Genomic DNA, 23,168 nt, shown 5'->3' on the forward strand with positions numbered 1-23,168 from the left:
TGCACTTGGGTGAGGAGGACTGCAAGGAGGCAAATACATTGTGCACCATGGTGGAGAAAAACGCCACCTGGCTGGCCCATGAGCAGGTTACGTCCTCCTCCTCTCCCAGAGTGACAGCTGTAGCTGTTCAGGGTTACTTCCAGTGGCATCCTTCACGCTCTTCACCCCAGTTGTGTTTACCACCACCTAGTAACTCCCTTAGCAGCTAAGACAAATACATTAATAACACTTTAAACCACTTCAGAGTTGCAGAGCTGAGGGCTGTGAGAGCCAAGCTCAATTCACACATCATCTCCCCATTTAGACGTTTTGGAGTGAGTCATCTTAGGCTCCATGTGCCAAGTGCTCCGGCACCAGTGCTGTGTAAATCGGCACAGATGGTGCAAACCCCCGTCAATGAATCACCTGGCTCCGTGCAGAGGGTGGGTTTGCTTCCTCCAGGGGTGGAGGGAGAGTGGGTGGGATGGGGTGAGTAAGGAGACCTCCCCAGCCCAGCACCGCTGCTCAAAACCACACCAGGCATGGGCTACTCAGCAAGGTATGTGTGGCCTATCAGCAGTGGCTGCTCAGCAGGGTATGCCTGGCCTGTCAGCAGGGGTTTGAGAGAAAATGAGTTTTAATCATTCATTAAGTCAATAGGTATGAGCTTTCTAATTTACAACATCTGAGCTAATTAGAAATGTGGAGCAGGGGCACATTTCTCTGGTGGTGCCCCTCTGGTCCAGTTGGGAAGTGAGGCATGGTTCCTGTCTTGGTTTCCAATGGAGTCTCATGATACTTCCATTTTTTGCTGAAAGTCAGAGATCCTGAAATCACCTGCTTATGTGGGAATCACATTTCTAAACTAGAGAGGTGAGTAAAATGAATAAGAAGGCTGCTATATTAAATACCCAATGGTTTTGAAGATAATATGGTGATTTATGTTGTCGAGTACAGGATCTTTGAAAGCTTGAGTGTGGCAGTCCTTGAAATCTGTGAATCCACTGTGATGCATTTCTTAAAGAACAATGCACAAACTGGAGTAACCCCCAAATTCATCACCTATCTGAGCTAATTCCGCTGCAATCTGGGATACAGATCACACTTTCACAATGCTTGATGATTCCTACAGTATGACAGTATTTCAATGACTTCGCAAGTTATTTATTAATTAGGAAAAATCCTACAGAATTTAAAATTTAGCAGTTAGGAATCAGTGGTTAGGAAGCACACCTGGTAATGGTTCTGGTGAGAAACATACATTTATGGCTTAGGAGCACAGCAGGCACTGCCACACTGTACTGCGCCATTATTCTGTTAGATAAGCAGAATAATCTTTCAGAAATAATATGCAGTCCAGCATCTATAACTCACCAAGTTCTTGGCTACTTTTACACATCTACCCTGAATTTCAGTTCCTGTACTGCAAGCTTTTCATATGTGGCCCAAGGACATAACCAACTATTTCATACAACCAGCTTTTCATTAGTGGAGAGCAGGTTTCATTAGCTGGAATTTAAGAGGAAAGTTTCTGCAGTTCATGATCATGAGCCTTCTGTAACAGAGATTCAGCCTCTTGGGTCCTGATGGAATTCAGACAGCTTAACACTTTTCAATTATAAGGAACCCTGTTCTGTTCCTTACAATTTCATCAGGTTTTAAAAATTCCTTAGTTTTGGAACCCTGTTCTGTTCCTTACAGTTTCATCAGGTTTTAAAAATACCTTAGTTTTTTTAGAAGGGTGGCTTTTATGACTTTGGTGGGATTCTTTTACCCTAATTTGGTTTGCTACTTTCAAGAATGGAAGCAAAGAAAGGACAAGTGTGCTGTTCTGGCATGTTAAAAAACCTCAGGTGTCCTCTTTGAAAATTGACTTTCCATAAATTATAGAGTCTAGAGGATCTAGATTCCTTCTGTCTAAAGTCCTTCATTGTTTTTTTTCCAAACACATTGACCATTCACTACTGCAACTAAAGCATACCTATGTTGTAGGGAGAGCGTATCCTGCAAAATCCTTATGGGAATGGTGAGGTAATTAGGCATGTGTGTTAGGTATCTCAATACATTTTTTTGCCTTATTTGCACTGACGAAATCCAGATCTTAAGCACCTACAGCAATGTGTAACACTCATGACCCCCGTCTCTTCATGCTTCATCTCTTTTGAAAAAGCTTTTCTAGCGTGTGACAAAATTTGTTTCACAGTGAATCATTCTTTTTAAAAAGCCAGACTTATTTTCTCCTATTATTCCTTTTTTTCTCCTTTTTTACCAGGACATATGAGAGTTAAGGAGAGAGAGGAACTAAAGTAGTTTCTGAACAACCTTAAAATACTGAATTTCTGGCAGACTGCCTTTACTTCCACCAAACTCGTTTTTACCAGCCCCTCTTCCCCTTCAAAAGTGTAGCTCAAAACACTGTTAATTGTGACTCCTCATGTGTCTGGCATTGCACTGCGGTCCCTAATTAGGCAGTGACAAGCTATTGTTCTTCCTACCTGTGCTGTGAGTGGCACTGGTGGTGCACTGTCAGAGCTGAGCTACTGTGGGACAGGCTAAGTGGGCTCTTATCCTCTGTGCAAAGCAGCTTCTTTGAGGAAAGGCAACGTACACACCACGCCTGCCAGTCCGTTACACAAGAATCTGTGAGACATCTGTGGATTACTGGCATGAGGATGCTCAGTTTATGTAACGGTACCCAGCTTCCAGGCAGTATTTCTCATCACTAGGTATTAAAGTGCTCTACACAGAAAAGAGGTCAGTGTTATCATCCTCACTTCTGTGTCTGGCTTTGAGGAAAGAGCATTTTCTCGTGGTTAGAGCAGTAGTGAGAGACAAGACAGCTTGTGCGAAGATTTAAAACACTTGAGCAATGTGCCTGAGCAAATGAAGCTTGACTATTTAGTACTTAAGACCTGTGTCTGAATCTGAAACATGCCTGAATTATCTTTGTGTAACCTTCCAGTCATAAAATTTAATACTAATAATTACCTCTCTGCATCTGATGTCTTACGTTTTGGGCTGCAGAAGTAGCAGTCCCTGTAACTCGGTTTGCTTAACACTTTGCATACAAAGACATTGTCTTTTGATGCATGTGGTTTGTGTGTGTGTGCATTGCTGTGCAGGCTGGGATTTTAAAAGCTGTCTCAAGCTGATCTTTAAAAACCTTTCAGAAAAAGTGTTTCTACAAAAACAAGTCAGCATAAATTGAGGGTCAGGGAAAACATTCTTCTGGATATCATGGTGGAGTTTCAGCCTCACTGTGTCAATGGGTGCAGGCTTTAAAGTTGCCACTGTTATTTCAGTGACCACAAACCTCATATGCCCCATTCCCATATCCCTCTGCTTTAGTTCTGTCCCTTTAAAATGAAACAACAGCACTTTCTTTCTGCAGTTTTTCCTGTGTTTTTCCTTTTTGGCCTGTAAGCTCTTGAGACCCGAGATGTTGTCTTAAACATACTGTCTAACCAGTGTTATGCAAGAAACCTGTTGTAGCTTCTCTACAAGAAATTTATACTAATGTAATATTATTATAGGCTCTTTGATCTTCATTTCATAATGTAATGAAAGAAAAATACATTTAGGAAGAGGAGTGTATCTCGTAGGAATGATCATTTGGTTGACCTTAATCTGTCATTGGCAAAGCTTTCAGGCTGCACTGTATTAGCAGATGGATAACAGGCTCCAGCTAAATTACTTGCACAGTTAAGTAGTTTATTTTCTCATTTTCCTACAGTGAGAGTCTCCAAGAACAGAGCTGGCATATAAACCCTCATGTATGCTCCTGAATAAATGTGCTGGGCTCATAGTCTGGGCTGTTTGAGTGAGAAGCTGAGGTGTACCTCTCTGGTGCTTTGTGCAAGGAACAAAAGATGGACCCAGGTCACTGTTGCTTTCTTTTGGGGGAGAAAGTCTGGCACAAAAGCGCAGCACCTCATCTGGGAAGCATTCCAAGGATATGGGGAGAGAGGTTTTTCACAGTCTTCACCGGATTTTGCATCATCTTCAGGGTTTTTCTTCTTAGAATAGCTTGCAAACCTCCTCTGTATTGAGCTTTTCAGTGACGTCTTTGTGCCATGTAAAGAGAAAGTAATTCAAAGAGAAAATTCACCGCAGCATTAACAAGCCTAGAAAATCACCAGATTAGGAGGAAATATGGTTCAGGTGATAAAACCAGAGAAAACAATGGAATGAACACTCATTTTGCATTCATACAATTTTATTGCCTTAAACTTTTGTTGACAGGCTAAGGAGAGCTCTTATGAAGATATTTATAAAACTGTAAGCAACAAAAAATACCCCAATAATTATCAATGCTGCTAATTACACCTTCTGATGACTTTGACATCTCTAGAAAGGAACTCCTCTCACCATGACTGGATCAGATTTGCATAGTTTTTGTCAAGATGACTGCTCCCATAAATTATTCAAATATTATTAGAGCAGAATTAAGCGATGTGTAATTCCTGTCTGTGTCCCCAGAACAGTCTCTTATTTGACTATGAAAGACGCAGAGGGGTATTGATCCCAAGTTGAAACAAGGCGAGCAAATTGTGCACCAAGAGGTGCATCCAAGAGTTTTGTTACAGCATAATGCATTTATTTACTCAGGAATGACATAAAGAAATTCACTTCTGATTAATAATAACATAGATGCTCAGTAATGTAGTTGCAGAAATGTTATGCTTTTGATGTGGTAGAAAATTGACATTTTAAGCTGGCTTCTCTCCTTGTCATATAAACCTCACATAACTGTTACCAATGACATAGAGTACTTTTAATGAAACATAATTGAAAGAAATTGAAAGGTAGGTTAGGTCTGGAAAACTCCCATCTCAATTAATTCTGCTTACGATTAATTGTTAATTTTTCCTATATTAACCGCAGACAAAAGGAAATCATTTAACTATGCTTTATTCCTAACAAAATCATGGGTAAATGACATTCAAAGAAAATAGAAAAAGAAAAGAACTGTTCCTCTGCTTAAAGTTGTAGAAGCTGAAAATAGAAAAGGGATTTTTCTGAAAATAAGGAAAAGCTGTAGGAGCTACTGAAATAGTCACAGTTTTTGCAGGGATGTTCAGCCATCCCGGATTTTGTGACATGAAGTAAAATTATTCAGGAACAGACAAGATGAAGCCAAACACTGTTCAGACAAATACGGGCTGGTGGTGCTAGTCTTCCAAATGATTTTAACTTGTGTATGAGTTGCTATTTTGTGTGCCTTGGTAATATTTAGATACTATGAAGTTGTTTGGAAAAATGGTGCCCTTTGGAAAGGCTCCTGTAAATGGAGTTCATTTACTCTGTTGCTACTCCATTGCACCCAGTTCTTGGTGCACTGGACTTTAGTGCTGGTTTGAGATTCCTAGAAGAAGGGATTGGCCTTAAAGCTGTTTGACAATCCCCAGTTCAGGTCTGGTTTATAGATAAGAATAAAACAATTTGCCTTTGGAGTCTATCCAAGCAGCCAGCTATTCTCTCATCTTTACTTAAAATACAATCTTCCAGTATCAGCTAGTATGGTAAGTGGATGCCTGTGTCAGAAAAGGAGGCAGCTCTAGTGCCTGGTGGAGCAAAACATTCTGGTGCCATGAGTTTCAGTTCAGTGAAGTGTTTTGAAGTTTTTGGTTTGGTGCATGATCCAACTGTTTCAGTATGGGGCTAAGCCATGCACCATATTTCATTTGGTTTGGGGTTTTTAGAAAGTGTAAAGTCAGATGGGCTTTTAGACGTCTTCCAGCAAGTCCCTGGTGTGATGAGCTACTATGGTAGCAAGCGTGGTCAGATATCCAGGGGTCAATTTAGAGGCAAATAAAGAAATCTGGGAGGAACTGAATGGTCTGGATGTGGAGCAGAAAGGAGTAAGCCATGACATGAAATCACAAAGAAACACAATGAATATCAAGCTAAAATAAGTGTTGGTTCAGAAGCCATAGGTGTTTCAAAAATAGACAGAAAGCTTTGACCAGTTTATCACCCTTAACGGAGTTGATAACCCTGGTGTGGCAAAGCCTTGCAAACATAGGAGCCTGCAGGTCTCACTCATCCTGTGGCTTGCCCACACCCCTGCCAGAACTCTGTCAGAACTGGGAGGTGCAGAGATGGATTAGTCCAGCACTGAAGAAGCACAGTGCTGTGCCTGAGCTAGTTAAACCTGCTAAACTGGGACTGGGACTTAGGAATCCAGTTTGAGGTTCAATTTTCTCTGATTGCAAATACGCATGGTTTTTAGTGAGGGCTGGATATCTGCAGCATTTCTGTTGCTGCTACACAGCACACACAAACAAGCCCCAACAATAGGTGTGAAGAATCTTCCCAGATTGCTTTGTGCCTAAATATGGCTGGTAAGACCAACAGAGCAGAAGCAGATGGGATAGTATTTATTTAACTTTAGGGAAGCAGACAGCATGAGCTGTGTCAGCATTAAAAGATTTTACACTGTGAAAGGAGCAGGTCAGTGATCTAAACAGCAGTAGGCTCCCTACATTCATGTTGCATGAAGCTTACATGAGTTACATGTTACATAAGGTGACATGCAGTCAGATACAACACAGGGCCCACAGAATACCTGTGCACTTCTGACAGAGCAGCTGGAAGGGAGGTGGATGCTCTGCTTCATCCACAAGGGCACGAGGTACTTATATCTACACCTGAGACAGCTGTGTGGGCTCCAGGTACAGTCAGTGGAGACTAGGTGTGACTCTGCTCTCCACCGGCAGCATTAGGTGGATCCTGTACCTGGCCCAGATATAGGTACTGTCCTGCAGCCACTCAAAATTAAGGAATAAAAGTCCTACCTACCTTTTTAGCCATTAGCCTGAGTATGGCAGCTCTCCTGGTGATGCAGGTCTTGGTGGCCCAAAAGAGGGATGATTACATACTTCTTGTACAAATTATTTGGAGACTACTGTTGGCGCGAGCTAGTCAGGATTCATCTAAGGGCAGGTTGAAAAGGTGCTAAAAAAGCATGCATGTGACCGGTGAGTGAACAAGGAAGATCAGTACAGCTAGATATTGCCTGTAGAGGCACAAGGAATGTAAATGTTTTAAAAAGCTCTTTTTTTTTTAATCTTCTAGCAACCTTGTAGTGTGAAGTCTGTTGTCCCAGAGTAAATAGTTATACTCTTAGTTCAGTGGCTGAAGTAAGAAATCAGGAGGGGTTTTTTGTTTACTGTAGGCTGAAGTGTGGGAGTAACAAAAGTACTTGCAAAACCTATCTGAAACTGCGTTTTTGGTGGACTTAAAATTTACAGGCAACATTTTCTCAGTTCTGATGAGTCCCTGGACTTTGCATATATCAGCAAGCACTGGCATTTTCTTAATGTCACTAATGACATGTCAGCCAAAGGGCTCTCAGCTGACTTTGTTCATTACAGAACTGCACATGGCGTGTCCTGAGGGGAATCACTGTGTTTGTTTACATTACTCTTTAAGCTGCCATCTCCAGCAAGTGTAATTAGTTGTCCAGTGAAACAAGGTCTTTCATTACCATCTTTCCTAATGCTTAATCTAAGAATAATTCTCTGGGATATTTGTTCTATGCAGAGTAAACAAAATGTTCCCTTCTCAGTGTGGTGGATAAAATTACTGCTGTCAAATGCCAAATGATGAAAGACACAGTTTACCCAAAGGCACTGGTTTTGTTTGTTTTTTTTTTGGGGGGGGGGGTAAATGAGGGAAACTGGACATAGATTTGATGCAATGTTGTTGATGTTATTATATGGCAAACTTAGTGAAGAACCTGTTATTACAGGCTCTTACAGAATTATATCAGCCAAGGGACCAGCTAAGAAAGCAATAGCCTCTTTCCAGGAGAACAAAGACCACACTGAGTATTTGATAATAACTATGCTGTTATTCAAGTGATAGTGATGGACTAAGCCAAGATTACTATAACCTAACTGAACCCATAGCTACTGATCTACACAGGAGGGAGGTCTGGTAACCAGCTACCATACTACACTCTGGGAAACAAGGGGAGTGTGCTTACTGTAACAGCTGTATGTCTTTATCACAGCATCCAGGCAGATTGAGTGCTTTTGGTGTCAGTAGTCAGTGCTTTGGGGCAAGGAAGAGAGTCAAAAGTGCTCCCACAGAGTGAGCTTTTAACAAAACTTCTAAATAGCTTACGAATCAGACTTGCATTAGGACTTGGGGGCATAGACCCTTACAAGAGTGTTGTGAACCTGCACCCAGGATACCTGGCTTCCTACCACCAGGGCAGTTCAGCCATGTCTCTGATTGTGAGCAGTGATTTAGGCCAGTGCTGTGCTTTTAAATATCCCACCTTAATTGCTTTTTTTTCCCAGTGAATATATACTGCCCTCTTTCTTCTGAAAAGGTCAGTCTCTGCCTAACTGGAGGGGTATGGTGGTGCTGTTACACAATGTGTGATGTTTTTTGGCATATCGTACTTCTAAGGTCTTCATGTTTTGTTTCTTCACTGCACAGGCTGTGTTAGGGCAAGGCTGTGTTAGTACTGATGTTCCACTGGTCTCAGCATAGCATCATTAGAGGATTCAGAATAATAAAGTGCACCGAGGGCCAAGGGATGTATAAAAGTAAGTATCTGACATCTAAGAAAGGCTTCAGTACATAGGACCTATGCTTTCCATGCTCCATAGAGGTTAATTATTTCTTGGGCAAAATATGGTCTCTGAATGGAGTGTTCCCCAGGAGATTAAAATGCTCCCTGGTTTAATTGAGTTACTGATTCCCTTCACTATTAAGAAAAACTGCATTAGTTTTAGTTGGAGAATAAGGCAGTAAAAGAGGTGACCAAATAGCTCATTATTCCAGGGACCATAAACTGTGACTCACTTCCATAGGCAGAGAAAGTGGCAGAGACAGTAAAAGCTACGGAGGTGGGTCAGGGGAGATGGGAAAGCAATTCTGACATTATTTTTGAAATCAAGGTGGTGAGACAAGTCTTCATATAGGAGCTGTTTGATCTATAACAGATGCACCCTTTCTAATATTTTCAGGCAAATGAGTAACAGGAGTGGGGGGGTTATTTCATCAAAATAAAGTTATCAAAGAAGAAGTTAGCAAAACATGACTTTTACCAGGCTGACACTGACGCAAAGAAAGGGAGTGAGTTTGCATTTAGATTCTTGGGCAGACAGGTTGGACCAGTGGAGAGGTAAGCACAGTGCTCATTGCTCCTCCTTTAAAACACTCTTCCCTTCTTGTCTAAACCTAGTTGCCCAAATTTCTGTTTTAAATACACTGACTAACAACTCTATGGCAGTTTGACTAGTTTGGAGGAAAAGCAAGTCATCCCCTCACTTGAACTGCTCATCTGTCATAGCAGAACCTACAGAATAAGGAGGTGAATCCTGGTGTATAGCACTTGGCAGGAACAGAGGACGATCTGCCTTGAAACGTGCCCCACATAAAAGTAACACAGTCTCTGAACTGCTGGTGCAATGTGGTCCTTCTCCCCAGTTAGGTAATTAGGTAAAGAAAAACTGTAATCAAAAATCTAGAGCATGCACAGTTCAAACATGCTGCAGGAGTATTAATTAACCATAGTCCAGGTGTGTGCAGATGGAGAGAAACTGTTCCAGCCAAAAAAGAGATTAAATAAGTGACTCATGGCCCCACTCACCCCTTCTTTCCCTGAATCCTTTGGCATTTGTGCTGCTTTGCTACAGGGTGAATGTCACACCTTGAGCAGTTGAGGACCTCAGCATACTCACGTCCTTCATGCCCTCTCAGGATCTCCTCTGTCTCAGCTGTAGAGTCTTCTGAGGAAAGGCTGGAGGTGGTACTAGTCTGACACCAGGGAATTTTCAGGAGACCTCAGATGAGCAGTAATCCATCACCCTTAATTACTTTCTTATTTTCTTAACTGCAGCTTAATTTCTGCTTTAATGAAGAAGCAAAACAAACATTTTTGTCAAATCATCTTTAAAACACTATACAGAGGAAAAAAGACATAAACCATACACACAGCTATGGTCCTTTGTTTCCTGTTAGAATACCTGGAATGTGAAGAGAAATGGCTTTTATAATACAAGAACATGTTATGGGATAACTCTTTCCCAAGCAATTACTTTCTTTCACAGTAATGCTTTCATGAGAGCTAATCTGATGGAATTCTTTTGGTGAGGAGTCTGGTTTTAATTAAATACCCTGAGGAGAGCTCTAAAAGAGAAAACATTTAGCTCACTTGGCTTTAATGGATGTCAGTAAACTCAGAATGATTCATGTGGTCAAAGAAGCTGAATTTGTGAGTAAATCCTCTCATCCCAGCCTGAACATATGGCTGGGCAGGGGTGTTATAAAGAGAGTTAAGGAGACCTTCTCTTCTGCACAGGCCTCTGGAAGCTGGGGAAGTACCCATACCTGCTTGCCCTGCCGCTATGCTCCCCTACAGGCATCTGCTATAGGACACTTTCAGATGGACCATTGGTCTGATGCAGTGCAGTTGCGCTGCTATATTTAAACTCCCTAGAATTTCACCTCTTTCATACTCAGCTGTCTTTTGGGTCCCAAACATAATGGGTGTTCAAGAAAACTCTCCAGAACTGTTTATCCACAGCCTTGATGATGGGCAGTTAAACATATTAGGGATATCACGCAGTGATGTAGACTGCCTACATCTCAATGCGAAGGGGGCCTGAAATTTATATGTATATATATTAGACATGTACATAAATACGCTTACATACATATACATAATATATTTGAAGGCATTCACACAAATTAAATGCATACTTGAGTTAATATACACAGAGAGCACACAAAGGTCTATAGGAACAAGCGTTGGAGGTTTTAGTAAAATATTCTTGGCTGCAAGCAACAGAGACAACTATTTGGTCAGCAGTCTCTGCATTCTGCTTTGGGAGCTTCTGGGCCTTTTGTGGGCAAGGTCCAGGATCATTTGGCACACCTGGGAACCCTCTGAGAAACTGGAGGGTGCCTGCTCCTGCCAGGTGAGGATGAGGAAAAGGGAGCCAGGAGGACACAGGCTCTAGCAGCTTCTAATGAGCATGATGAGCTGCCCTTGACCCAGGGTGCCTGGAGCCTTTGTTGCAGGTGTCCTGCTTAAGGAGGGTGAAGCATCCATTAGCTGGTGCTCAGGAGAGGGCTGTGTAAGAGCTATGGCAGAGAGCACAGCTCTCAGAGATGGCAGTCTGTGCAGCAGAGCATAAGAAAGGGGGCCTCAGTTGTATCTGTGCTGCTGTCACAGCCTCAGCTATGGTGGTGGCATGCCACAGGGCAGTCTGCCCAGCAGCTGTCAGAGCAGCTGTCCCTGCTAGGGCAGAGGCTGTGATGCACAGTGGGTCTGGATGGCAGATGCAGCCCTCCAAGCCCTGGGCTGCAGGGAAGACCTGGGGCTTCTCTCCAACGCCTGCTGTCCTGCAGGATGTGTGCCATCGTGGAGGAGCTGTGCTGAGAAGTGGAGGAGTTACAGGAGGAAGTGAGCAGGCTGTGCAGCATCAGAGAGGATGAAGAAGGAGATAGATGAGATCTCTGAGACACAGTGGCTTAAACCCCAGACCTTAACTGCAGCAGGGAAACAGGCAGTGTGCACCCCTAATATTAAGGTAAGTGAACTCCTGGAGAATGGGAAGGATGGAAGGTGGTCACTTCTGGCACCAAGAGATGGGCTCCTGCCCCACCTAAGGACTCACAACTGAAGAGTATGTTCACCACCCTCCAAGTTGATGAGATGCCAGATATGCCTTCAAGCAAAGGATCTGGTACACCTGATCCTAAATCATGTAAGGTCACCCAGGAAGAATGGTGAGTCCATGTAAACGGGTGACTCCCTGCTGCATGGGACAGAGGCATCCCTCTGTTCAACTGACCTGTCATCTAGAAAGGTGTGCTGCCTGCCAGGGGCCAGGACTGGGGATGCTGCGGAGGACTGCTGCAGGTCCTCCAACCCTCTAGCTACTATCCTCTGCTGTTAATTTGTGTAGACACAAATGATGCTTCCAGGGAAACCTGAATGGTATCAAGAGTGACTACAAAGCTCTAAAAGCTGTAGTTAAAGGCATGGGGGCCCAGGTGGTGTTTAATACCCTTCTCAAGCCAGGAAAAGGGTATAAGGAATAGGAAGGCAATGATAGTACAGGTCAATAATTCGCTACAGAGCTGGTGCTGGTAAAAACATTTTGGGTTCTATAACCATGGGGCCAACTTGACAATAAACTTCTATGATGAAAAGATTTGCCTGGCAGATGAGGGTAGAATGGTGGACTAGACTTCGGTGAGGCTTTCAATACTGTCTGCTGAAAGACTGTCATAGAGCAGTTGGTTAAGTATGGGCTGGATGACCAGACAGTGAGGTGGATTGAAAAACTGGCTGAACAGCCAGGGAGAAGGACCTTGACAGGTTGGAGAAATGGGATGACAGGATCTCTGAAGTTCAATAGGGCAAGTCCTGCACCCTGTTGGGGAGGAATAACCCCATGCATCAGTACAGGCTGGGGGGCCCCCCAGCTGGAAAATGGCTTTGCAGGAAAGGTCCTGGGGAACACCCGATTGATCCTGAACTATTAATGTGCCTGCGCTGCCAAAAAAGGCAGGTGGTATCCTGGGCTGCATTAAGCAAAGCATCACCAGTAAATCAAGGGAGGTGATCTTCCCTCTGCCCAGCAGTGGTGAGCCCACACCTGGTACACTGTCTGGTTCTGGGCTCCTCAGTACAAGAGAGACCTAGGCATACTGGTATTCTGACTTCAGCTGGGATAGAGTTAATTTTCTTCCTAGTAGCTGGTGCAGTGCTGTGTTTTGGCTTTAGTCTGAGAACAATGCTGATAACATACCAATGTTTTAGTTGTCGCTCAGTAGCTCTTACCCCGATCAAGGACTTTTCAGTCTCTCATGCTCTGCCAGTGAGGAGGGGCACAAGAAACTGGGAGGGAGCAGACTGAAATGCAGGAGGCTTCCTTTGAACACCAAGGAACACTATTTTTACTGTGAGGGTGACTGAGTGCTGGTACAGGTGGCCCAGAGAGATTGTGGCATTCCTTGAGATATTCAGAAGCTGCCTTCATGTGGTCCTGAGCAGCCTGTTCTAGATGACCCTGTCTTGACTGGTGATTGGACCAGGTGATCTCCAGAGATTCCTTCCAACCTCAGCTCTTCTGTGATTCTTCCTGTTGCTGCACGGGGCTTTCTGGTGGCAAGACTAGAAATGTACTAAAAATCATTCTGTTACTTCACATTTTGATTTCACTTCAAATTTTTGACTGCACCAGAAAAGTAAATTTGCAGAGTGGTACCTTGAGACAATACTCTAATGAGAATATGCTCATTACAGATGGAGCTGTCTGAGCTTATTAGTTGTGCAGAGAAGAGTGTGTCTGAAAAACAGTCCTTACAGCATTAAAAAGCCCCTTTTGATTATGGCACAAGCTGAGAGACTAACACAGAGATGTAGCCTCCCATGTAATGCGCTATAGACGGCCACATCGCATCAAATGCACAGGCACTTATCGGCCCTAGTGGCTTGGCCTTGGTCAGAAAAGTGATGGACTCCATCTCATGGTGTTATACATGTAACTTTAATTCAGCAGCTGGAAAGGAGGTTTACATTATGCGTGACTAACTTAGCATGCTGGCTGTGCACACACTCACCCTAAAAATAGATGCGGCCATATTGTCAATGGTACAGTGAGTTTACCTTAATTTGGGGCTCACACATGGGCTCAACATCAGCAAACAGAGCCAAGTCAGGAAAATATACTTCACTCAGAAACAAAATCGTAGAATCTTATAACATGTTTTAAATTTAACTTTATACAGTCATGCTCCACAGACTTTCTGAAGAGGAAAGAAACAGTACTTGGGTCTTACCTTCCACTGAAGATTTCTTTTGTTTACAGGTATTGCTGAAATAATCCCCACAGTAAATAAAAGAAGTATTCAGTTTCTTTGAGGGAAGTGAAGTGACCAACAGCTTAATGAGTTCCCCCAGGTCACACAATATATTTGTGTTCTGTTAAGAAATACAGATGAGACCTTTTCACTAGCTGCAAGCCCTCCTTTCCTGAAAGCTCCTTGAGAAAATGACATCTGGATTAGGAGCCAAGAAATTCTTCAATCTACCAAAGCAAAGTTTTTGTAGTGCAGAAGCAGATAAGGTTTGAATGCTTCTAATAAGCTAATCAGTGAATCTCTGTTTCTCCTGGTCTTTGATGTATTTGAACAATTGACCTGAAGTTTCTGATTGAGTATTTCAGCAAGTACTTATTAATCAAGCCCACTTTTTTTTTTTACCAAGCTTGAACAAACGTTATCATATGCAGTCAACACACTTTTAAAAACAGCATTTAGCCTTAATTTAGGATACTATTGAAAATGTAACTAAATAATGTATAGGTCCATCTTAAAGAAACCTCATGAGTAGCAGTTTATTTTTACTATTAAAGAATGATTTTTTTTTTTGCTGGTAACAAATATTAAGAGTGGTCAGGATTCAACCTACAGTGTTCAGAAAAGAAATTGTGAGTTATTACAACCAGCAGCATCCTGAAAATGGTCACAAGCAGCAGACTGACAGTCAGATTGGACTGTTTGGCTGAACTGCTGCAGTAATGCCATATTGCTAATGACTAATTTCCACAGCAGTGAGTTTTCTTTCTGGTGCTGTTTATTTTTCCCCTGGTTCTTTCATAGGACTCTGGTTGTCTTTTAGGCATAATACTGTCTTGCTAAAGTATGCTTAACAGTCTATAATGGCTGTTTAAAGCTTTTTTTTTTCTTTTCTATAATTTTTACAACATGCTTAGGAGTAAAATACAGTGCATTGGATTAGAAAATGTGTTTATGTCCAGCCTGGGTATTAACTGCTCCTAGGGGGCGGGTCTCAATACTTATCTGTTTCAAACCACAGGTTTCTCTTTGAAAGGCAGTCCTTCGGCTAATCCATCATTTTACTCTGTGTTGGATTTGAACACAAATGCTCACAGAGCCACCAGTGCTCTTCCACAGATATGCAGTTGCTCTAAAATGCAGAAGAATCACTAAGCAAAGTCACAAGACAATACAGAAATTTGCTCAGACTGCTGACGGAATATTTATGAAAGAGTCTGGGAAGGTTAAAAAAAACACTAAAACTGATTATTTCCTTTTTACTGTTTAAAATTGAGAGCAGTTGCTGAAAGGATCAGATGAGAGGGAGGTGAGCAGGTGAGATGTAGAGCTGCACCTCTATGAAGAGGGTCCATGCCCCAGAAACATGCTTGGGGCTATCACTGCCCTCTTGCCTCATCTGTCCATTTTGTTGACTGTCAGCTGTATGATGTGGTGTCCTGGCATTGCCCCAAGGGCAGCCCAGGCTCAGGCTGAAAGTAGGTTCCTGCTACAGGCAAACATGTTTTCTTGAGGAGTTTTATTTTAGCCAGGACAAGAGCAATCCCAAAATGGCTGGGTATTATTCTCCTCTTTTTAATACTGCAAGACTGCATCAGCTAGTGCTAAAAGGGAAAATTTCCACCCATTCTTGTTAAGGACCGTAGAGCCACCTTGCGTGACATTACAGCACTTGTGTGCCCGTTCAGGCGCGACACAGACAGCCATACCTACTGCCATTCCTCCAATCCTGCTGAGAGGAGCTTGCTTAAATGGTTGTTCAAGGGAATGTAGTGCTGATGCGAGCCTTCCCTCTGCTGTGCCTGGGGGAGGAGAGAGAGCTGAAAAGCATGCCTAGGTGCAGACAGGACAGTCCCCACTCACACCCATGCAGTGCCTGGGGAGCTGTACAGCTGGGCGCCATGCTGGGGACCATGTAGCAGCTTTGCAGGACAGTGGCAGGGCTGGTGCCTGGGTTGAGTGGGTGACAGTCACAGCTCTAGCAGTTGGGAACACCAAGGCTACATGGAGCTGGCAGTTTGGGAGCAGACACAGCAGCCTGGAGCAGCCAGCTGCAGAAGACCAAGTGAAGTGGGTGAATGAGGTAATTAAATTGCTTTCTAAATAATTAACCTCCCCCTAAGAAAGTGCCTTTTAGTAAGACGATGAAGAGTGCCCCTGTTCTGCCTCTTTTTTACAGGGTTTTAGTGTTCTATAGCTGTGCCACAGATTAGGATAGCAAAGGAAAACTTTTTTGTGCCTTCAACAAGCCAGATGCTTTCTGGGAAATTTTGGCATAAAGCAAATTGTTACTAAACTATAATATTATCATCAGTAATAATGAATAGACATAGTAGGCCATTATTATGCCATACATATGGCTTTCACTACTCATTGTATATAATTCCTGCTAGAAGTGCCCTCCTGTCCTGAAGGATTTAAAGTCTAAGACTCTAGTCCTGTAATTTACAGTATATGGCATTCCTTAATCTGCATGAAATGCCAATGCAGTCAGCTACAGGACTGTGGCCTTCCTAGAGCAGAACTGAAAATTGCCTGGGAGGACCCAGCGCTCATTTATTAAATGTATCTAATATGCTTTATTTTCTTGTAAAATTGAGGCAGTGTAGGGCAGCTCCAATAACCCACAGTGACTGCCAAGTGAATCCTGTTGTGATGAGCCTCTGTAAATCCCAGAAGGTCTCCAGGATATATTTTGCTTTTCCTTTAATATGGAAATGGTTATTTACAGCCAGCAATTGCTCTGCGACAGAGAAATGAACAACTCGCCCGAAGTGCCTGTAGTTCCTGCCTTCTGACTGGACAGACAGAAGCCCCTAAAGCACTGATCTGACTAGTAGCCTAAAAACTGTCATTAATAAATAATTACTATAGTAATTATTTACTATATTTATAGTAATTATTTACTATAAATTATTACTATAGTATAGTATTATTTAGTAGTACCAACTTTACTGCAGGATAAATGTCTTGGAGAAGCCATGAACTCTGTTCATAGTGGCTAATATTGGTGAAGGCATAGCACTCTGCATGCTTTTATGCTGACAGGTCAGTGGTAGTGGAAGGGGGATTTTGCCGCATGTGGTCCAGTGTTTTATTTGTCCATTTTTAAAAGTGCAACTGCCATTCTCTGGATTGTCATCACAGTTTGACACCTGCTGAATGAGGGCTTGCTTGGAGGGGGCAAGGGGATGGTACCCTTCAGGGCTCTGAATGGCAGCCAAACCCAAAGCACTTGTTCAGCAGCAGTGTTCATGACCCAGCCCTGTGGTCCTCCAGTCTGCTCCCTCGTTTGGCTGCCTGTGTGAAAACTGCACAGTCAAGTCCCACATGCACTGCAAGTGTTTTCTTGTGTATTTTGGAATACAGAGCACATATGCACAGGAAACTCACTTTCCCAGTTGTGTAGTCAAACAGTTTCTGAAGAGGAAGATCAGAATAAGCCCTATTTGTTGCTGTTGTTGTAGACAGCACCAAGTAAAATAGCTCTTGGGAATCCGCATGTTTAATTACTTAGAAGTCCACTCTACTACTTTTCTTAGTCCAGACACTATCTCAGACATCTCCCTTTCCCTCCCTCCCCCAGGCTTCACTGGAGTAACTTGTACCTCCATTGTGCCAAGCATTTGATGCAGCTATCGTGCCAAAATGAAAGTTAACTGTGTGGGGTTTACCATTTATTCTGAATGTGCATAGCTTAAAACATAAGAAAATGAAGTGTGAGGAGGGCAAATGTCTTCATTTGTGACAGGACTTTTTGATAATCTACCATGTATTGCAGGGTTTTTTTTCTGCTCCAAAGGTGGGCGAGATGTATTGTCACATCTTAGAGCGCTTGACTATGTTTCTTTTAACACTGGGTATCATGAGATTTCTTCAAAACTGAACTGCTGCCAGCTAACCTACACTGGGGCTGTGCTTTGAGGAAACCAATTCCCCAGCAAGTGTGGGTGCTGCCTGTTGAGGGATGGCAGTTCTGCCTCTCTGTCCATCTGCCAGCCCACAGTCTGCTGTATTTCCAGCTGGGAAATAACGAGCTTCCGAACAAGGTAGCAAAATAATTGAACATATTTTGAAATAGCTAAACCATTAAAACAGCAATTTAGGAAAAAAAAAATCATGTTGGCTATTACAGCTTAGAAAGAGCAAAAAGCTCTGCATTAGCCTTTGTGCTACTTACAGGTAAGAGTCAATTCTTCTAGGTCAAGTTTACCTTCCCACCATGACCAGTGAAAAACATATAAAGCAATACATAGAGCAGCTTCAAACTATATCCATTGACTTAACTCTTCGTTTATTTTCAGCATGATAAGCAGTTATATAGTCCCTCCATAGTGTTTTTAATAAAAGCGTAGGTATAAAACCAATCACTGCTTCCTCTGAAAAAAATCTGTGTTTACTGCAATTTACTTTGCAACATGGTCATATGTTGTTTTTCATTCACTCTATGCATATATATATATATATGAAAGAATATTTCTTCTCTTACTAGCACTTAGAAGTTATTTAACTACTGTATATATAGAAGATGAGATCTCAGAGTACTACTCATACTGTGCAGTATTATACTTTCCCTTCTATCTGCTTTTCTCCTTACCCCCACTCTAGCCTGATGTGCACAATAGCAATACTCCTTGCCAAGTCTCATTTTTGCTACCAAAATATCTCCTTTTCAGTGAGAGATAGCCAGGGTGCTGCTCTGTGTGCAGCAGCATGGGATGGGGTAAACGTTGGCAGCACTGTAACACAGTATGGAATCCATAATCTGACTCATTTGCAGAAGTGGAAATTACGCAGTTGAGCAACAAATGAAAGAGCCTGCTTTGTTCCTTAAGGCTATTTATGATGGGTTTAATCACAGCTGCAAGGGGTGGTGTACCTGCACCTGAAGCAATGCCCCCCAGGGGAGTCCCAGTCAGGTCAGACTGAATTCTTACCCCACCTCTGCTGCCCAGCTGCACTGCTGCCTTCAGCATGCCCTGCTGTCTCTGTGTCTCCACTCTCCGTTTGTCAAGTAAAATTAACTGCAATCAGATTTTCCTTCCTGCTACCAAGATTAGAAGGGTAAAACCAAGCGTGTCTGTGAGGGACTCAGGTGGCAAGTTGTAAACTATTTTCCTGGGTTTGTGGAAGTCCCTTTTTAGCAACGTGTGGTCAGGCAGGAATGTCCATGATCTCCTGTTGTCCCTTCTCCATTTGGGAAAGCACAGGCATAATCTCCTTAGCTAATCTGTGCTGTTGCACCTTCACATTTTACCTGTACAGTGTTTTTCAGAGGAGTAATGAAACCTGTCACAGGGGAACACAAGAAAGAACCCTGCCACCGATGCCGGCACAGAGGAGCAACACTGTGATCCTCCTTATTGCCTACAAATCACGAACTGTGAAATGGAGAAAGGAGAATTGACAGGGGCTTGCCACAGCATGCTTTTACTGTCTTAAGGCTTTCAATGAGGAAAAAAAGCATGCCCAAGTGATTCAAAGCATTGCTTTCTTTTTCCATAAGATTCTTCCCTGATGCTGCTTCCAGGTTTCTATAAGAGAAGATTTTTGGTGACGGCTTTTTCCCATTTTGGGATTTTTCTCTCACACTTAGCGGTTCTCTGACCCCCTTAACACAAGAACAACGATGTTAGTTACCTGGATAATGCTATCTTCTGAAGTTCAAACACAGATACAAAGATATTGTGCTCTGACCACCGGATCAAAGCAAGGGCTTCCATGCCTAGCCTGAGCACATGAAGCCTCGCTGTCCCATTAACATGTGTATTATTGTTGGTCACCAGAGAGGTGACACAAACTCCAGGATGATATCTGCCTGAGCACAGGAGTAAACATTGCCAGTTTATTATTTAGTTAATCTGTACCTACAAGCTTCTGACACTAGAGTTTCCACAGCTTCTCTGACATGAGTTTATTCCAGATCACTTTCATTTTGTAGGGACAGCATTCAGTCTAAGCATATACCTCCTAAAGGGGCCTTACAAGTGTTCAGTAAAATATAAGGAGTACTTGCAGGATTACTTATAGTTCTTATTCACTAGTATTCTGTTCATACAGTCCTGTGTAGTGCTCACCTGTTGCACAGCAGTCTGCCACAGGCTTGTGTTCAGTTTATGGTGCACTGTAATTCCCAGACCCTCTTCTCCAACACTTCCTATATATACAGTCCCAGTTTGTACTCATGATATTGATTGTTCCTGCCAAAGGTTGTGCTTTGCACTTGTCTTGACAAAATTTCATCCTCGTTTCTTTTTCAGTCTGTTTCTCCAACTTGTCAACTTTAAATTCAAATCCTGCCACTGGTATATTTGGGGGAAGGAGCTGAAACAGTGATGTACTGAGTGTGGTGAGCATGATCACAGTAACCTCATATCCTTAGGAAACTAGTAAAAAATGCAATGAGAATTCAAGATTTGGCACGTTGCACTAACCATCCTGCATTTGCTGTAGAAGGGAAAAATAGTGACTACAAACTTCGTTCAAAATCCCAAAATTCATCCTTTGGCACAGCCAGTCATAGTAGAATCCTGCTGCTGCCCATGCAGCCCAAGGCTCCCCCAAGGATGTCAGAACACCCAGAATTTGGCAGGGTGTGCCCAGACATGCTCCAGCACATGTTGTCAGCATGTGTCTCTTCCTATTGATTTGAAGTCACTGAAACTACAAAGCAAGGTCTGTTTGAAGCTAAGTGTGCGCTTGTTACTTTGCTGGACAAGAGCCTTAATCTTCAGATGAAGTGTGAATACAGGAATCCAAGTAAAATTAACCAGATTTTTCGACCTCCTAATAAGAAGGATAAACCAAGCATTTCTTGGTTTCACACCTATACTGGGCTGACAGGACGAGCACTATTGGTGTTTAAGTGAACAGCAATGCATGCTTTCCATAAAGGCACTCATGGTCAGTATGCAGAATAAGGAGATTGTACTTTTCAGTCTTGTTTTCAGTAGATTATTGCCTAATTTACTGGCAGACTTGGATATTTGACAGTGACTACAGTATTTAGCAGCAGCTATTTTGGCCTATTTGTTTGGAAGCCTCTAATAGCTTAGTCTGGTTGAGCTCATTTCAGAGCTTCCTGTAAATGTGGGACCATCTGTTATCCACCTCACTTTTTTTTTCTTTACTTGATTGGTTTCACACAGACCCTTTAGTTCATTTTAAATTAGGGTTGTTTGCAGAAAATCAAACTGCAGTTGTTCCCCCCTCCCTAATTACATTGAAAACATCCCATGATGAAGAACATTGTTGAATTTACAAGGCTTTGTGGAAAAGAGGTGGGGTGTGTGTGATTTTCTCCAAAGCTGGAAGGCTTCTGCAGGTAAGCCTGTAAAACCTGCAGAAGGCAGCAATGATTACAAGCCTTTACTGCCATCCTACCAGGTGACCTCTGGTATTTATTCAGCTAGACAGAACAGCTGAAAATAGTGAGACTCTACTCATACTGCTCATCTTTTATGCCTATATGCACACACACTCATACATATGTATAAATGCACAGTATTCACCTTTAAAATATATACATAAATAATATTATATATAAAAAAAACTTATTTCCTTGGAGATTTTCTCTTTAATTTAAGAAGCTCTGGCTTCCTTCTCATACAGGTCATGAGCAAGGCTGAGAAGTGTAAGGGAAAGAAAAAGATATTAGAAAATTCCTCTTGAAAAACCTCTCCAGGCACATGAACCTGGGGGGCCTGGTTTGTTTCTGAGACTTTTTTTATGATCTCAGGCTCTGAGCAAGAGCTAGAGAATGTTGGACTGGGGAATTGCTACTGTGGGGAAGATCTTCAGAAGCAATACTTCAGAAACAAAAAGCAATGCCAAGCTGAAGGAACCTTGCCTTTCATCTATTGTCATTTTGTCATAACGAAAAGAGCCCTGTGAAATCCTCTGGGCTTAAACAATTCACATTTCAGACTGAGGAGGAAAACAAAATACCAGGGAGAAGGTGACAAGTTCCAATATCCTCTGTGTTGTCTGAAATAATGTTGCAATAGGCCTAACCATCAACAAGCACAGGAGTGATCTTAACTTGAAATGTTAGACTTTTAAAGCACAAAAGGTCCACTCACTGGCTGCAGGAAATGGGGTATTTGCAGAATTGCTTATGGCATGTTACTGCTGTGGGATTTGTCCAAGTACAGCCATTCTGTCTGTCCCATGGTGCGTTCAGTTTGAGCGTGGCACAAGCTCCTCCAGTTGAAATCTTCTTGTGTACCTTTTTCATAGCCACAGAGAGGAAAAAAAAAACAGGAAAATGGAAATGTCATTAAATCATAGAATAGTTAGGGTTGGAAAGGACCTTAAGATCATCTAGTTCCAACCCCCCTGCCATGGGCAGGGACACCTCACACTAAACCATGTCACCCAAGGCTCTGTCCAACCTGGTCTTGAATGCTTCCAGGGATGGAGCGTTCACAGCTTCCCTAGGCAACCTATTTCAGTGCCTCACCACCCTCACAGAAAAGAACATCCTCCTTATATCCAGTCTAAACTTCCCCTGTTTTAGTTTAAACCCATTACCCCTTGTCCTACTGCTACAGTCCCTGATGAAGAGTCCCTCTCTGGTGTCCTTGTAGGCCCCCTACGGATACTGGAAGGCTGCTATGAGGTCAGCCTGGAAGCACTTCCATTTTGGCAGGGAGTAGGGCACTGCATGGCTCAGGCTGGCTGGGAAGCCTTGGAAGAACTTCTGAGTCTCTCCTGCCCACCCTCTTACAGCCAGACTGTAGGTACCTGATGCAACCATGGCCTCTGCCATCCTTGTCTGCTTCTGGAGCCTGTGCAGGGCCCCTGGGACAGCGGAAGAGTGAGAGGAGAGCTGATGAGATAGGGTCCCTTATGGGGCTGGCAAAGAAAACCCCAAATACAATGGAAAGAGCAGGGTGAAGGACATGCTCCAGGTTTGTACTGGGAGGAGGATGATGGCTACCCCAGTGATGTTAAGACCAGGCCCCTCCAGAAGCTGAGGAAAGTGGTTGTGCAGCTGTTCCATTAGAGACATCACTGCATCCATGTTGCTGTGCTTTTCCCAGGCAGTGAGGCATAAATCTGCTGCCTGCAGCAGTCAGGGATGGGACGAAGAAGAGCTGGGGTCCCAAGACAAAGCCATGGGTGTTTTGTTTGAGGAAAGGGAACACCTCTGTGCACCCTGTGCCACCAGCTGGTGCTGCAGGCCTTCACAGTAGTTTTCACAGTCCCATCTGGTGTCGGGCTGTGGCAAGGGAAGCATTCCCAGAGCTGTTCCCATCCCCAAACTTCCCTCTGCTCTTCTCTCTGTGCATAACAGAAACCACTTCTCTGCCAAAGCCTCCTGAGGTGCCTGGTGAATTCCACCACCCCTTGCC

The 23,168-nt window shown here is 43.0% G+C and overlaps 1 long non-coding RNA gene across 1 annotated transcript; it reads left to right on the top strand.

The window, feature by feature from the left end:
* Window positions 1-594: 594 nt before the first annotated feature.
* LOC134159634 (uncharacterized) lies at window positions 595-20,276 on the top strand. Its single transcript, XR_009963221.1, has 5 exons — window positions 595-852; window positions 8,431-8,540; window positions 11,353-11,534; window positions 11,652-11,733; window positions 19,078-20,276. It is a non-coding gene; the product is annotated as an uncharacterized LOC134159634 (long non-coding RNA).
* Window positions 20,277-23,168: the final 2,892 nt, after the last annotated feature.

This window comes from Pezoporus occidentalis, unplaced genomic scaffold, assembly GCF_034315485.1.
Source record: "Pezoporus occidentalis ecotype Australia unplaced genomic scaffold, CSIRO_AGI_Poc_V1 ctg15, whole genome shotgun sequence".
Classification (NCBI taxonomy): domain Eukaryota; kingdom Metazoa; phylum Chordata; class Aves; order Psittaciformes; family Psittacidae; genus Pezoporus; species Pezoporus occidentalis.